At 52.7% G+C, this 13,571-nt stretch overlaps 1 protein-coding gene across 1 annotated transcript in view; it reads right to left on the bottom strand.

Annotated features, from left to right (window-relative positions):
• Window positions 1-12,452, bottom strand: part of LOC141197667 (uncharacterized) — a 30,157-nt gene extending 17,705 nt beyond the window's left edge. The window contains exon 1 of the mRNA XM_073662752.1: window positions 12,362-12,452. The gene's annotated coding sequence lies outside the window, so the exon portion shown is untranslated. The remainder of the gene's footprint in view (window positions 1-12,361) is intronic.
• Between the last annotated feature and the right edge of the window lie 1,119 nt (window positions 12,453-13,571).

Below are 13,571 nucleotides of genomic sequence, written 5' to 3'. Positions count from 1 at the left end.
TTCAGTTCTAGGACCCCTGCTCTTCTCCATCTACACCTTAGGGCTGGGACAGCTCATAGAGTCTCATGGGTTGCATTATCACCTCTATGCCGATGACACACAGATCTACCTCTCTGGACCCGATATCACCTCCTTATTAACCAAAATCCCACAATGTCTGTCTGCTATTTCATCCTTCTTCTCAGCCAGATTTCTAAAACTTAACATGGACAAAACAGAATTCATCATCTTTCCGCCATCTCATTCAACCCTCCCAACTGACCTATCTATCAACGTCAATGGCTGCCCACTCTCCCCAGTCCCTCAAGCTCGCTGCCTTGGGGTAACCCTGGACTCGGAACTCTCCTTCAAACCACATATCCAAGCCCTTTCCACTTCCTGCCGACTCCAACTCAAAAATATCTCCCGGATCCGCACATTCCTAGACCATGAATCTGCAAAAACACTAGTGCACGCCCTCATCATCTCCCGCCTTGACTACTGCAACCTCCTGCTCTGTGGCCTCCCCTCTAACACTCTCGCACCCCTCCAATCTATCATAAACTCTGCTGCTCGACTAATCCACCTATCCCCCCGCTATTCCCCGGCCTCTCCTCTCTGTCAATCTCTTCACTGGCTCCCCATTGCTCAGAGACTCCAGTTCAAAACCCTAACCATGACATACAAAGCCATTCACAACCTGTCTCCTCCATATATCTCCGACCTAGTCTCCCGTTACATACCTGCACGCAACCTCCGATCCTCACAAGATCTCCTTCTCTACTCCCCTATTATCTCCTCCTCTCACAACCGTATACAAGATTTCTCCTGTGCTTCCGCCCTACTCTGGAACTCTCTACCCCAACGTATCAGACTCTGGCCTACCATGGAAACCTTCAAAAGGAACCTGAAGACCCACCTCTTCCGACAAGCCTACCACCTGCAGTAACCACCGCTCCACCATACCGCTGCACGACCAGCTCTACCCTCACCTACTGTATCCTCACCCATCCCTCGTAGATTGTGAGCCCTCGCGGGCAGGGTCCTCGCTCCTCCTGTACCAGTCGCTGTCACATTGTGTTCAAGATTATTGTAATTGTTCTTGTATTATACCCCCTTTTTCACATGTAAAGCGCCATGGAATAAATGGCACTATAATAATAAATAAATAAATAATAATAATAACAGTATGACAGTAAAAGAGTGGTAAAAAATAAATAATATACTTACCTTCTGATGGCCCCCGGTCTCCTTATCCGATCAGTCTTGGCTTGCCGGCAGCTCACGGTGGACTAAAAGGACCTGCCATGACGTCATTTAGTCATGTGACGGGTCACACGTCTGCCGATGTCACATGACTAAATGACGTCATGGCAGGACCTTTTTAGACCATCGCGAGCTGCCGGCAAGCCAGGACGGATTGCTATGGAGACCGGGGGCCATCAGAAGGTAAATATAATGTATATTTTTTATTTTATTCTTTTTTTTACAGGTACTATGGTACCCAGGTCTGGAGGAGAGTCTCCTCTTCTCCAAACACGGGTACCATCCGCACATTGAACCGCATGGTATTCGCATCCGCAGATGCAGTGATGCGGATGTCATGCGGTCCAATGTAAGTCAATGGCGGCGAAAACGCAGCGATTCCGCAAAATAATTGGTAGGGCTGCGGATTTTTCCGCAATGATAATCCGCAGCGGAAATTTCCGCAGCATGTGCACAGCACATGCGGATTATCTTCGGGGAACATGGCAGACCTTATACCAAGCGTTTTTTAAGCGTTTCTGCAGCGGAACTGCCGCTACGGAAATGCTAAAAATGCGCATAGTGGGCACATAGCCTTATAGGATAACCAAGTTACATTGCGTTTGATATTTGTTTCTTGAAAAAAACTCAGTGAAAGTTTTCCGCCTAGTGTAGAAGACTTTTGGGATACAAAACTCAAACAAAATATGCAAAAAAAAAATCAAAAAAACTAAGTTTGAAAGAGATATCAAAGACTACGAGTCAAATTCAATTTACACATGGAAATTAAACAAACCAAGAGCTACTGTTTTGAAATACAAGTCACACAATAAATTCAAAGGAAATAGAGGAGAGCGGAGGTCAGCTTCACAAATCCCAATGTGTCCATGGGTTCCTCTAATTATAATTCTCTGAGGACTAATCTGATGCATCAGTGGGATCAACTAAAGACAGATGGAACAAAAATAAATTCTCAAGTACTCCCCAAAATTCAGCACAAAACAACGGAGAGGGGGGGAAGAAAGCACAAACGTGCCGGGACATGTGCGTTCCATGCTGGAGAGCATCACGGTCTCCTATCTGCGAATGCGCATGTCCGGAAGCATGCGTTCCACACCGGAGCGCATATGGTATTGGATTGCATTTCACCAATGTAACGGGTCTGGGAGGCGGAACCTCTGAGCTACTATACAAGGGGGCGGTCCTTGTAAGGGAGCGGGTGGCGACCAGGGAAGACGGGTAGGCAGTCACAGCAGGTGACCGGGACAGTCTCTGGGTGAACGGGCAGGAGGTCACGGCAAGTGACCGGGACAGTCTCTGGGTAAACGGGCAGGAGGTCACAGCAAGTGACTGGGGCAGTCTCTGGGTGAACGGGCAGGAGGTCACAGCAAGTGACTGGGGCAGTCTCTGGGTGAACGGGCAGGAGGTCACAGCAAGTGACTGGGGCAGTCTCTGGGTGAACGGGCAGGAGGTCACAGCAAGTGACTGGGGCAGTCTCTGGGTGAACGGGCAGGAGGTCACAGCAAGTGACTGGGGCAGTCTCTGGGTGAACGGGCAGGAGGTCACAGCAAGTGACCGGGACAGTCTCTGAGTATAGGGTAGGTACGACCTGTGACGGCTGAGCCTCCAGGTAGGCTAGCAGGCGGATGACAGATGAGTGCTCCCAGGTGAGCAGGCGAGAGTCTCTGGAAAAGCAGGTGGTCACAGCACGTGACGGCAGAGCCTCCAGGTAGGCAGGCAGGCAGGTAGCGGAGGAGCGCTACCAGGTGAGCGGGCAAGAGTCTCTGGAATAGCAGGTGGTCACAGCACGTGACGGCGGAGCCTCCTGGTAGGCAAGCAGGCAGGTAGCGGAGGAGCGCTCTCAGGTGAGCGGGCAAGAGTCTCTGGAATAGCAGGTGGTCACAGCACGTGACGGCGGAGCCTCCAGGCAGGCTAGCAGGCAGGTAGCAGAGGAGCGCTCCCAGGTGAACGGGCAAGAGTCTCTGGAATAGCAGGTGATCACAGCACGTGACGGCGGAGCCTCCAGGCAGGCTAGCAGGCAGGTAGCAGAGGAGCGCTCCCAGGTGAGCGGGCAAGCTGGTCCATAGACAGACTGACAGGAGTAGGAAGGCAGACCGTCGGACCTCAGGCTAGCAAGCAGGTAGCAGGAATATCAGGCAGGAAACAGACAGCAAACTGGCAGGACTCTGGCAGGAATCAGGCAGGTAACTGGCAGGTAACTGGCAACGGGACCTGAGGGCTGAAGCAGAGTAGTGAACAGTGCAACAACATTGCTCGGGCACCTCCATTTTGGAGGAGGTGCCTTATATATGGTGAAGTCCTCCGGCCATTGGCCGGGGACTCCTTAGGACGGCGCGCGCGGCCCCTTTAAGAGGGAGGGAGAGCGCGCGCGCCCTAAGCACAGTGGCCGGGAAGGAGCGCGCGCTGCCAGCAGAGCGGGAGGAGGACGCCGGGCACGGAGCAGGGAGGTGAGGGGAACAGCGTCCCTGCCTAGCAGAGGGCAGGGACGCCGGCGCTACAGTACCCCCCCTTTAGGCCCCCCCTTTTTTAGGCCAGACAGAAATTTAGCAAGGATAAGAGGGGCATGGATGTTCTCCCGGGGCTCCCACGTTCTCTCCTCAGGACCAAACCCCTTCCAATCTACTAGAAAAAAGGTCTTTCCTCTTACCCTTTTGGTGGCAAGAATGTTCTCTACCTCAAACTCGTCCTCAGCAGAAACCGGAGCAGGAGGCGTACCTGTAGACTTGGAAAAAGAGTTAAGTACCACAGGTTTGAGGAGAGATACATGGAAAGAGTTAGGGATCCGTAAGTTGGCCGAAAGTTTCAATTTATAGGCCACCGGGTTGATCTGGCTGATGACCTCCAGGGGGCCGATGAACCGAGGCCCTAACTTGTAAGAAGGTATCTTGAGTCGGACATATTTAGATGAGAGCCAGACTTTATCTCCGGGACGAAATTGTGGAGGATCCAGGCGTTTTTTGTCAGCGTGTCTTTTCATCCGTTCGGACGACTGAAGGAGTGCGGATCGGGTACTCTCCCAAATGGAGGAAAATTTGCTAACGAGAGATTCCGCAGCCGGGTTGTCCACAGAGGTGGAGACAGGAAAAGGAATCCGAGGATGCTGACCGAAGACTACAAAAAACGGGGATTTGGAGGAGGATTCGCTCTCGTGATTATTATAAGAGAACTCGGCCCATGGTAGGAGATCCACCCAGTCTGAATGATGGGAATTAACGAAGTGCCGGAGGTAACTGGTCAGGTTCTGATTGATCCGCTCCACTTGACCATTGGACTGTGGGTGGTAAGCGGAAGAGAAGTCCAGGGTGACATCTAGCAGTTTACAAGTGGCTCTCCAGAAGCGTGAGGTGAACTGTACCCCACGATCCGACACGATATGGAGGGGCAGGCCATGAAGACGAAAGATGTGATGAATAAAGTCTTTAGCTAGCTCGGGTGCAGACGGGAGGCCTGGCAGGGGAACGAAATGAGCCATCTTGGAGAAGCGGTCAGCAACCACCCAAATGACCGTACAACCGGCAGAGACTGGGAGGTCAGTTATAAAGTCCATAGCTATATGCTGCCAGGGGGCAGCAGGTACTGGGAGCGGAAGGAGGCGACCGGCTGGCAGATGTCTCGGAACCTTGTTGCGGGCGCAGGACACACAGGCAGAAACAAAGTCTATTACGTCCTTGTGCAGGGTAGGCCACCAGTAGTGCCGGGTAATAAGCTGGAGGGTCTTTTTCTGACCAGCATGGCCAGCCAGTTTAGACGAGTGACCCCAGTGAAGGATCTTCTCCCGATCAGGTACTGATACGAACGTCTTTCCGGGAGGGAGACGATTTAGACTCACGGGAGCCACCTGCATTACTCTGGCGGGATCGATGATGTGTTTCGGATCTTCCTCGAGATCAGACACCAGAAAGGATCGAGACAGGGCGTCCGCCTTGACGTTTTTGTCAGCCGGGCGAAAATGAAGAACAAAATCAAAGCGAGCAAAAAACAAGGACCACCGGGCTTGGCGCGGGTTAAGTCTCTGGGCATGCTGGAGGTAAGCCAAGTTCTTGTGGTCAGTGTAAATTATTACCGGGTGAAGAGCCCCCTCGAGCAGGTAACGCCATTCCTCCAATGCCAGTTTGATGGCCAATAACTCTCGGTCTCCTATGGAATAATTGCGCTCTGAGGAGGAGAAGAGTTTAGAGAAGAAGCCGCAAGTTACCATCCTCCCGGAAGATGATTTTTGAGTAAGTACCGCTCCGGCTCCAGAGGAGGAGGCGTCAACTTCCAGGAAGAACTGCTTGTTGCCGTCCGGGCGATGCAGCACCGGGGCGGAAGAGAAGGCCTGTTTTAAGGAAAGAAAGGCCTCCTCTGCTTCGGGCGGCCACTCTTTGGGATTAGTACCCTTACGGGTGAGCGCGGAAATTGGGGCAGTCCGGGAAGAGAAGTGTGGTATGAAGAGGCGGTAGTAGTTGGCGAAGCCCAGGAACCGCTGAATGGCCTTCAACCCCTCCGGTCGAGGCCATTTCTCGATGGCAGACAGTTTCTCTGGATCCATTCGTAGGCCGGTCTGAGAAATAATATAGCCCAAAAACAGAAGCGAGGTCTGCTCAAAGAGGCACTTCTCGTATTTAGCGAAGAGGTGATTCTGCCTGAGCAGGACCTGACGAACGTCCCTCGGGTGAGTCTGGAGATCCGGAGAGAAGACCAAGATGTCGTCCAGGTACACCACTACGCAGGAGTAGAGAAGGTCCCGGAAGATGTCATTGACCAACTCTTGAAAGACAGCAGGAGCGTTACAGAGACCAAAGGGCATTACCAGATATTCATAGTGGCCGTCCCGGGTGTTGAATGCCGTCTTCCATTCATCCCCCTGACGGATACGAACCAGGTTGTACGCCCCACGGAGGTCCAGTTTGGTGAAGATTCTAGCCCCTCTCAGACAATCAAATAACTCCGGAATGAGCGGAAGGGGGTACTTATTCTTCACCGTGATCTGGTTAAGGCCTCTATAGTCTATACAGGGACGGAGAGAGCCGTCCTTCTTTTTTACGAAGAAGAAGCCTGCTCCCGCCGGGGAGGTAGATTTCCGGATGAATCCCCTGGCCAGATTCTCCTCAATATATTCGGACATCGACCGGGTCTCAGCAGCGGATAATGGATAAACACGCCCACGGGGAGGAGTAGTACCGGGTAACAAGTCGATAGGGCAGTCGTATGGTCTATGAGGGGGTAGTGTCTCTGCTTCCTTCTTATTAAAGACATCAGCATGAGACCAATAAGGAATCAGAAGTCCAGGTAGATTAGCTGGGGTAGGAGAAGGACGGACGGGATGGACGGGAACCAGACAGGTCTTATGGCAGTCCTGTCCCCAGCGAAGGACTTCTCCAGTCTGCCAGTCAAGCACGGGTGCATGTCTCTGGAGCCAAGGTAGACCTAGCAAGAGGGCATGAGAGAGTCCAGGCAGAACATGAAAGGAGATACTCTCAGAATGCAGCATTCCCACCTGCAGAGTAATGGATTCGGTGATGAGTTGGATGGGGCGTGGTAAGAGGCCCCCATCCACGGCAGCAACAGACAAGGGTACAGCCAGAGGTTTGGTGGGGATGCGGTATTTCTCTACCAGGGACTGTGAAATAAGATTCCCGGCTGCTCCAGAGTCCAGTTGGGCTAGTTCGAAATAACGGTTCTCCCCGCAGACGATTGAAACTGACAGCAGCAGAGATGGAGAGGATTTATTCTTGTCTAGGTCGACCTCTCTGAGCGAACCTAGACACAGGCGTTTCCCGACCTCTCTGGGCAGGCACGGATCCGGTGCTCCTTACTGCCACAGTAGAAGCAGCTCCCCTCGGCACGGCGTAAGTCCTGACGGGTTTTGACCATCTTGGTCTGGTCGACCTGCATAGGCTCAGGAGAGTGTACCTGGGGAGAGACGGAGGGAGTGACGGGTTTCTGAAAAGTAGGAGCTAGACGTGGAAACCTCCTCTCACGGGTGACCTCTTTGGCACGCTCCTGGAACCGTAGGTCAATCCGGGTGGCAAGAGATATTAGGTCATCGAGAGTGGTAGGAACGTCCTGACCGGCAAGTTCATCTTTAATACGGCCGGACAGACCCTCCCAGAAGACGGATACCAGAGCGTCGTTATCCCAGGCCAGCTCCGAGGCAAGGGTACGGAACCGTATGGCATATTGGCCCACGGTGAGACTTCCCTGACGGAGGCGTAGCAGAGATGATGCGGATGAGGTCTTCCGTCCGGGTTCGTCGAAGACTTTCCGGAAAGCCGTGAGGAAGGCAGGCAAGTCGGACACCAGGGGGTCTCCTCTCTCCCATAGAGGATTTAGCCAGGCCAGGGCCTCCCCGGTGAGATGGGACATGATGAAGGCAATTTTGGCCCGGTCGGAGTTAAACTGGTGGGACAATAGTTCAAAGTGCAGGGTGCACTGATTAATGAAGCCCCGAGCCTGGGCGGAGTCGCCTCCGAAGCGAGGAGGTGCAGAAAGCCGGGGTCCGGGGTAGGATACCATGGTATTGGTGGGCAGCGGAGCTGCCGGGTTGCGAGTCATGGCACTGGCGGTGGTTGCTGGTGGAGCAGTCAGAGTGTCCAGGCGAGAATTGACATTCCGCAGGTGACCCAGGATGGACTCCTGTTGGGACCTCTGACGGGACAGTTCATGACAGAGGTCCGAGAGCGAGGGAGCTTGGGTGCCACCGGGTTCCATGGCCCGAGCAAACTGTAACGGGTCTGGGAGGCGGAACCTCTGAGCTACTATACAAGGGGGCGGTCCTTGTAAGGGAGCGGGTGGCGACCAGGGAAGACGGGTAGGCAATCACAGCAGGTGACCGGGACAGTCTCTGGGTGAACGGGCAGGAGGTCACGGCAAGTGACCGGGACAGTCTCTGGGTAAACGGGCAGGAGGTCACAGCAAGTGACCGGGGCAGTCTCTGGGTGAACGGGCAGGAGGTCACAGCAAGTGACCGGGGCAGTCTCTGGGTGAACGGGCAGGAGGTCACAGCAAGTGACCGGGGCAGTCTCTGGGTGAACGGGCAGGAGGTCACAGCAAGTGACCGGGGCAGTCTCTGGGTGAACGGGCAGGAGGTCACAGCAAGTGACCGGGACAGTCTCTGAGTATAGGGTAGGTACGACCTGTGACGGCTGAGCCTCCAGGTAGGCTAGCAGGCGGATGACAGATGAGTGCTCCCAGGTGAGCAGGCGAGAGTCTCTGGAAAAGCAGGTGGTCACAGCACGTGACGTCAGAGCCTCCAGGTAGGCAGGCAGGCAGGTAGCGGAGGAGCGCTCCCAGGTGAGCGGGCAAGACTCTCTGGAATAGCAGGTGGTCACAGCACGTGACGGCGGAGCCTCCTGGTAGGCAAGCAGGCAGGTAGCGGAGGAGCGCTCCCGGGTGAGCGGGCAAGAGTCTCTGGAATAGCAGGTGGTCACAGCACGTGACGGCGGAGCCTCCAGGCAGGCTAGCAGGCAGGTAGCAGAGGAGCGCTCCCAGGTGAACGGGCAAGAGTCTCTGGAATAGCAGGTGATCACAGCACGTGACGGCGGAGCCTCCAGGCAGGCTAGCAGGCAGGTAGCAGAGGAGCGCTCCCAGGTGAGCGGGCAAGCTGATCCATAGACAGACTGACAGGAGTAGGAAGGCAGACCGTCGGACCTCAGGCTAGCAAGCAGGTAGCAGGAATATCAGGCAGGAAACAGACAGCAAACTGGCAGGAATCAGGCAGGTAACTGGCAGGTAACTGGCAACGGGACCTGAGGGCTGAAGCAGAGTAGTGAACAGTGCAACAACATTGCTCGGGCACCTCCATTTTGGAGGAGGTGCCTTATATATGGTGAAGTCCTCCGGCCATTGGCCGGGGACTCCTTAGGACGGCGCGCGCGGCCCCTTTAAGAGGGAGGGAGAGCGCGCGCGCGCCCTAAGCACAGTGACCGGGAAGGAGCGCGCGCTGCCAGCAGAGCGGGAGGAGGACGCCGGGCACGGAGCAGGGAGGTGAGGGGAACAGCGTCCCTGCCTAGCAGAGGGCAGGGACGCCGGCGCTACAACCAACATAGAAAAATCCTATCTCTGAGATCAGAGTCATGGGAGACTAAAAACAAGTATTGCACACCCTTCAATCATGCAATAGGCATGTAGATGTACTTTATCACTACAAAAAATATGGGATGATGGCCCACAGTATATTCCTAAATGGTCAAATTTGACCTCTATTGCACAATTAGAGATGCACAAGGAACACCACACTTGTTAATTATGAAATAGTATAAGTGGAATAAGCTCAGACACAATATGTGAACCCCATTCACAGTGAACTGACTAGCAATGGGTAGAGCATACAATCTAAAAATATAATCCAGAATGGGACTGTATTCACACTAAACAGGTATAGGAAATTTGCTCATTGATTCCCTTAGGGGCCAGTGAATCAAGCCTAAAAATCCACTTTCTTTTTTGAGGATACATCTATTGATATCACCCTCTCTCACATTGGATTTAACCACCACAATGATACAAAAGGAGATGTCTCCGGTTTCACCACAATATACACTGTTCTTGTATCTCACTAATGGGATCTACCGACCATGGCGTATATCGCCCAAATGCTCCCCTACTCTCCTCCTAGACACCCTCTTGATCTTGTCTACATATTCAAGGGGGCGGGTGCATGTGGCCATATATACAAGTTCTGAGGTTTTACAGTGGGAATAATCCCACTGGAAAAATGTTTTAACCATGGAGGAACTTGAGAAAGATTTACATGGTCTCATCCAATTACATGTTCAACATTCTCCAGATCTAATGAAACCACAGATTCTTCTATCTAGCCAAGTCCCCTTGGGTGCAGGTGTGCAACTCTTTCTGACCAACCCTTTTTGAAAGTTATTGTGGTAGTAGATCCCACTGCACCCCTCAGGTCAGAGTCAACCACAAGTATATCCCAGTGTTTTCTGAGGATATGAAAGATACAGTAACTTTGATTGTCGTAAGTTTTTCTTATTCGTGTTGTCCAATCTTTTTCTTGGTCTCTTGGATTGGTATGGGGGAGTGTCTGTCTCTCCCATTTTTCTGCAAACGATGATGTGGAATCCAAAATGTACCACAAGTACCCTTCATCCCTTAATCTGTTGTTCAGGTCTATTGCCTGTATATTAAAATCTGTGACAATCGAGCAGTACCTTCTCAACCATAAAAATTGGCCCTTGGGTTTTCCTCTTTTTATGGGGATGGGGGTGGTGGTTATCCCACTTCAATAGTTTATTAGTGCTTGAAGGTTATGGTAGATGAGGGTCCCATTACAATCTTTCTTGATCAGTACATACAGGAAAGGCAACTGGTAATAATTGGTGTTGGTCTGCTCCTTTAAACAAAATGTACTTTTCAGGTTAGATCCTCAGTACCCTCACTTTTCTTCCCTTCTTTTGAGGCCCACACAGTCAGACTCTACCACCCCTTCTCCCTGCGAGTGGCGGTTGTGTATCGCCCTCCGGGCCCCTCCCGTCAGTTTGTGGATCACTTTGCCACTTGGCTTCCAAACTTTCTATCCTATGACATCCCCACCCTCATCATGGGAGACTTTAACATCCCAATAGGCGATTCCCTCTCCCCATCTGCCACTCATTTTTTATCGCTAACTTGCTTCTTCGGCCTTTCACAGCTTACTAATTCTCCTACACATGAAGATGGAAATACTCTTGACCTGATCTTCGCCCGGCTCTGTTCAATACATGACTTTACTAACTCTTCTCTTCCGCTCTGTGATCACAACTTTCTTTCATTCTCTGTCAAGAACTGTCACCCTGCTCAAGACACCCCCACTTTCCACACTTATAGAAATATACATGCCATTAACGCCCAGAAATTTATGAAAATGTTGCAATCATCATTGGCCCCAATCTCCTCCCTCTCATGCCCTGACTCAGCACTGAAACATTATAACGAAACATTGCAATGAGCCCTGGATGAAGGCGCACCTCCTACACAGAGAACAACTCGGCACAGACGGCGACAACCCTGGAACACGGTGCAAACACGTTTTCTCCAGTGGGGCTCCAGGTGTGCCGAACGGCTGTGGACAAAATCTAATCTGGCCGAAGATTTCCTCCATTATAAATTTATGCTTAAAACCTATAACTCCGCCCTTCACCTCTCCAAACAAACCTACTTTAACAACCTCATCATCTCATGGTCCAATAATCCTAAACACCTGTTTGACACTTTTCACTCTCTCCTTAATCAAACAGCACAGTCCCCAACCACCAACCTCAGCACTGACGATCTGGCCAATTATTTCAAAGAAAACATTGACCATATCCGATAGGAAATTTTCTGTCAATCCCCAAATGTTATGCATGCTCCTTCCTCCTGCTAGGATCTGCAACATAAACTAAGGAAAGATAGGGGAAAGCTGTCCCTACAGTAAGACTAAGCTGAATCCCTATGATGTAGCGGGTGGGGGCATCATACAAACTGCATAAGGGGCATAATGGGGGCATTACACTGTGTGGGGGCATCATACAAACTGCATAAGGGGCATAATGGGGGCTTTATACTGTGTCGGGGCATCATACATACTGCATAAGGGGCATTACCCTGTGTGGGGGCATCATACATCCTGCATAAGGGGCATAATGGGGGCATTACACTGTGTGGGGGCATCATACATCCTGCATAAGGGGCATAATGGGGGCATTACACTGTGTGGGGCATCATACATACTACATAAGGGGCATAATGGGGGCATTACACTGTGTGGGGCATCATACATCCTGCATAAGGGGCATAATGGGGGCATTACACTGTGTGGGGGCATCATACATACTGCATAAGGGGCATAATGGGGGCATTACACTGTGTGGGGCATCATGCATAATGGGGGCATTACACTGTGTGGGGGCATCATACATCCTGCATAAGGGGCATAATGGGGGCATTACACTGTGGGGTCAGTAAAGGGGTCCTGTACTATGAGAACAATACGTTTCCTCCCTTCCTGTCTCCATAGTTGGGTCGTATGTATCTATTACAGGAAACAGAACAAAAACCTTATGATTCTTATAAAGGGACAACACAAGAACCCCAAAGAGTCTCCGTGCTGAAGGGGTTAATGCCCCCTGCGCCCAGTAATGGGGTCTCCACATACCTCCACCTGCAGAGCCGCCACCACATATATGGCTGCTCTGTGCGCACAGGAGCTGTGATGAGGTCACAGGAGGGGAGGAGTCAGGGGTCACATGATCAGGGGCCTCAGTGGATGCAGGACTCTGCTGTGCTGGTTGTCATGGTGCTGGATGAGCTGAAGTTTATGTGTGGGGTCAGGAGGGGTTTACAGTGTGGATGTAGCAGAGCCGCGTGTGTACGAGGTGTACGGAGCAGAGCCGCGTGTGTACGAGGTGTACGGAGCAGAGCCGTGTGTGTACGAGGTGTACGGAGCAGAGCCGTGTGTGTACGGAGCGGAGCCGCGCGTGTACGAGGTGTACGGAGCAGAGCCGCGTGTGTACGAGGTGTACGGAGCAGAGCCGTGTGTGTACGAGGTGTTCGGAGCAGAGCCGTGTGTGTACGGAGCGGAGCCGTGTGTGTACGAGGCGTACGGAGCAGAGCCGCGTGTGTACGAGGTGTACGGAGCGGAGCCGTGTGTGTACGAGGCGTACGGAGCGGAGCCGCGTGTGTACGAGGTGTACGGAGCGGAGCCGCGTGTGTACGAGGTGTACGAAGCAGAGCCGCGTGTGTACGAGGTGTACGGAGAGGAGCCGCGTGTGTACGAGGTGTACGGAGCGGAGCCGCGTGTGTACGAGGGGTACGGAGCGGAGCCGCGTGTGTACGAGGTGTACGGAGCGAAGCCGTGTGTGTACGAAGTGTACGGAGCAGAGCCGCGTGTGTACGAGGTGTACAGAGCAGAGCCGCATGTGTACGAGGTGTACGGAGCGGAGCCGCGCGTGTACGAGGCGTACGGAGCGGAGTCGTGCATGTACGAGGTGTACGGAGCGGAGCCGTGCATGTACGAGGTGTACGGAGCGGAGCCGTGTGTCTACGAGGTGTACGGAGCGGAGTCGTGCGTCTACGAGGTGTATGGAGCAGAGCCGTGTGTGTACTAGGTGTACGGAGTGGAGCCGTGCGTGTACGAGGTGTACGGAGCAGATCCGCGTGTGTGCAAGGTGTATGGAGCAGAGCTGTGTGTGTACGAGGTGTATGGAGCAGATTCGCGCGTGTACGAGGTGTACGGAGTGGAGCCATGTGTGCACGAGGTTTTTCCCCTCATATCTTTACCATTTGGCGGTGTGACAATAATATTACATTTGTTCACCCACCATGCCGGCAGGTCCTATATTAGGCAGCTCCACCCACCGCTCTCT

This window comes from Phyllobates terribilis, unplaced genomic scaffold (assembly GCF_046119375.1).
Source record: "Phyllobates terribilis strain yellow unplaced genomic scaffold, ASM4611937v1 Scaffold_85__1_contigs__length_6476398, whole genome shotgun sequence".
Taxonomy (NCBI): domain Eukaryota; kingdom Metazoa; phylum Chordata; class Amphibia; order Anura; family Dendrobatidae; genus Phyllobates; species Phyllobates terribilis.
Note: the sequence above shows the minus strand (reverse complement) of the source record. Positions and strands in the feature narration are given on the sequence as shown.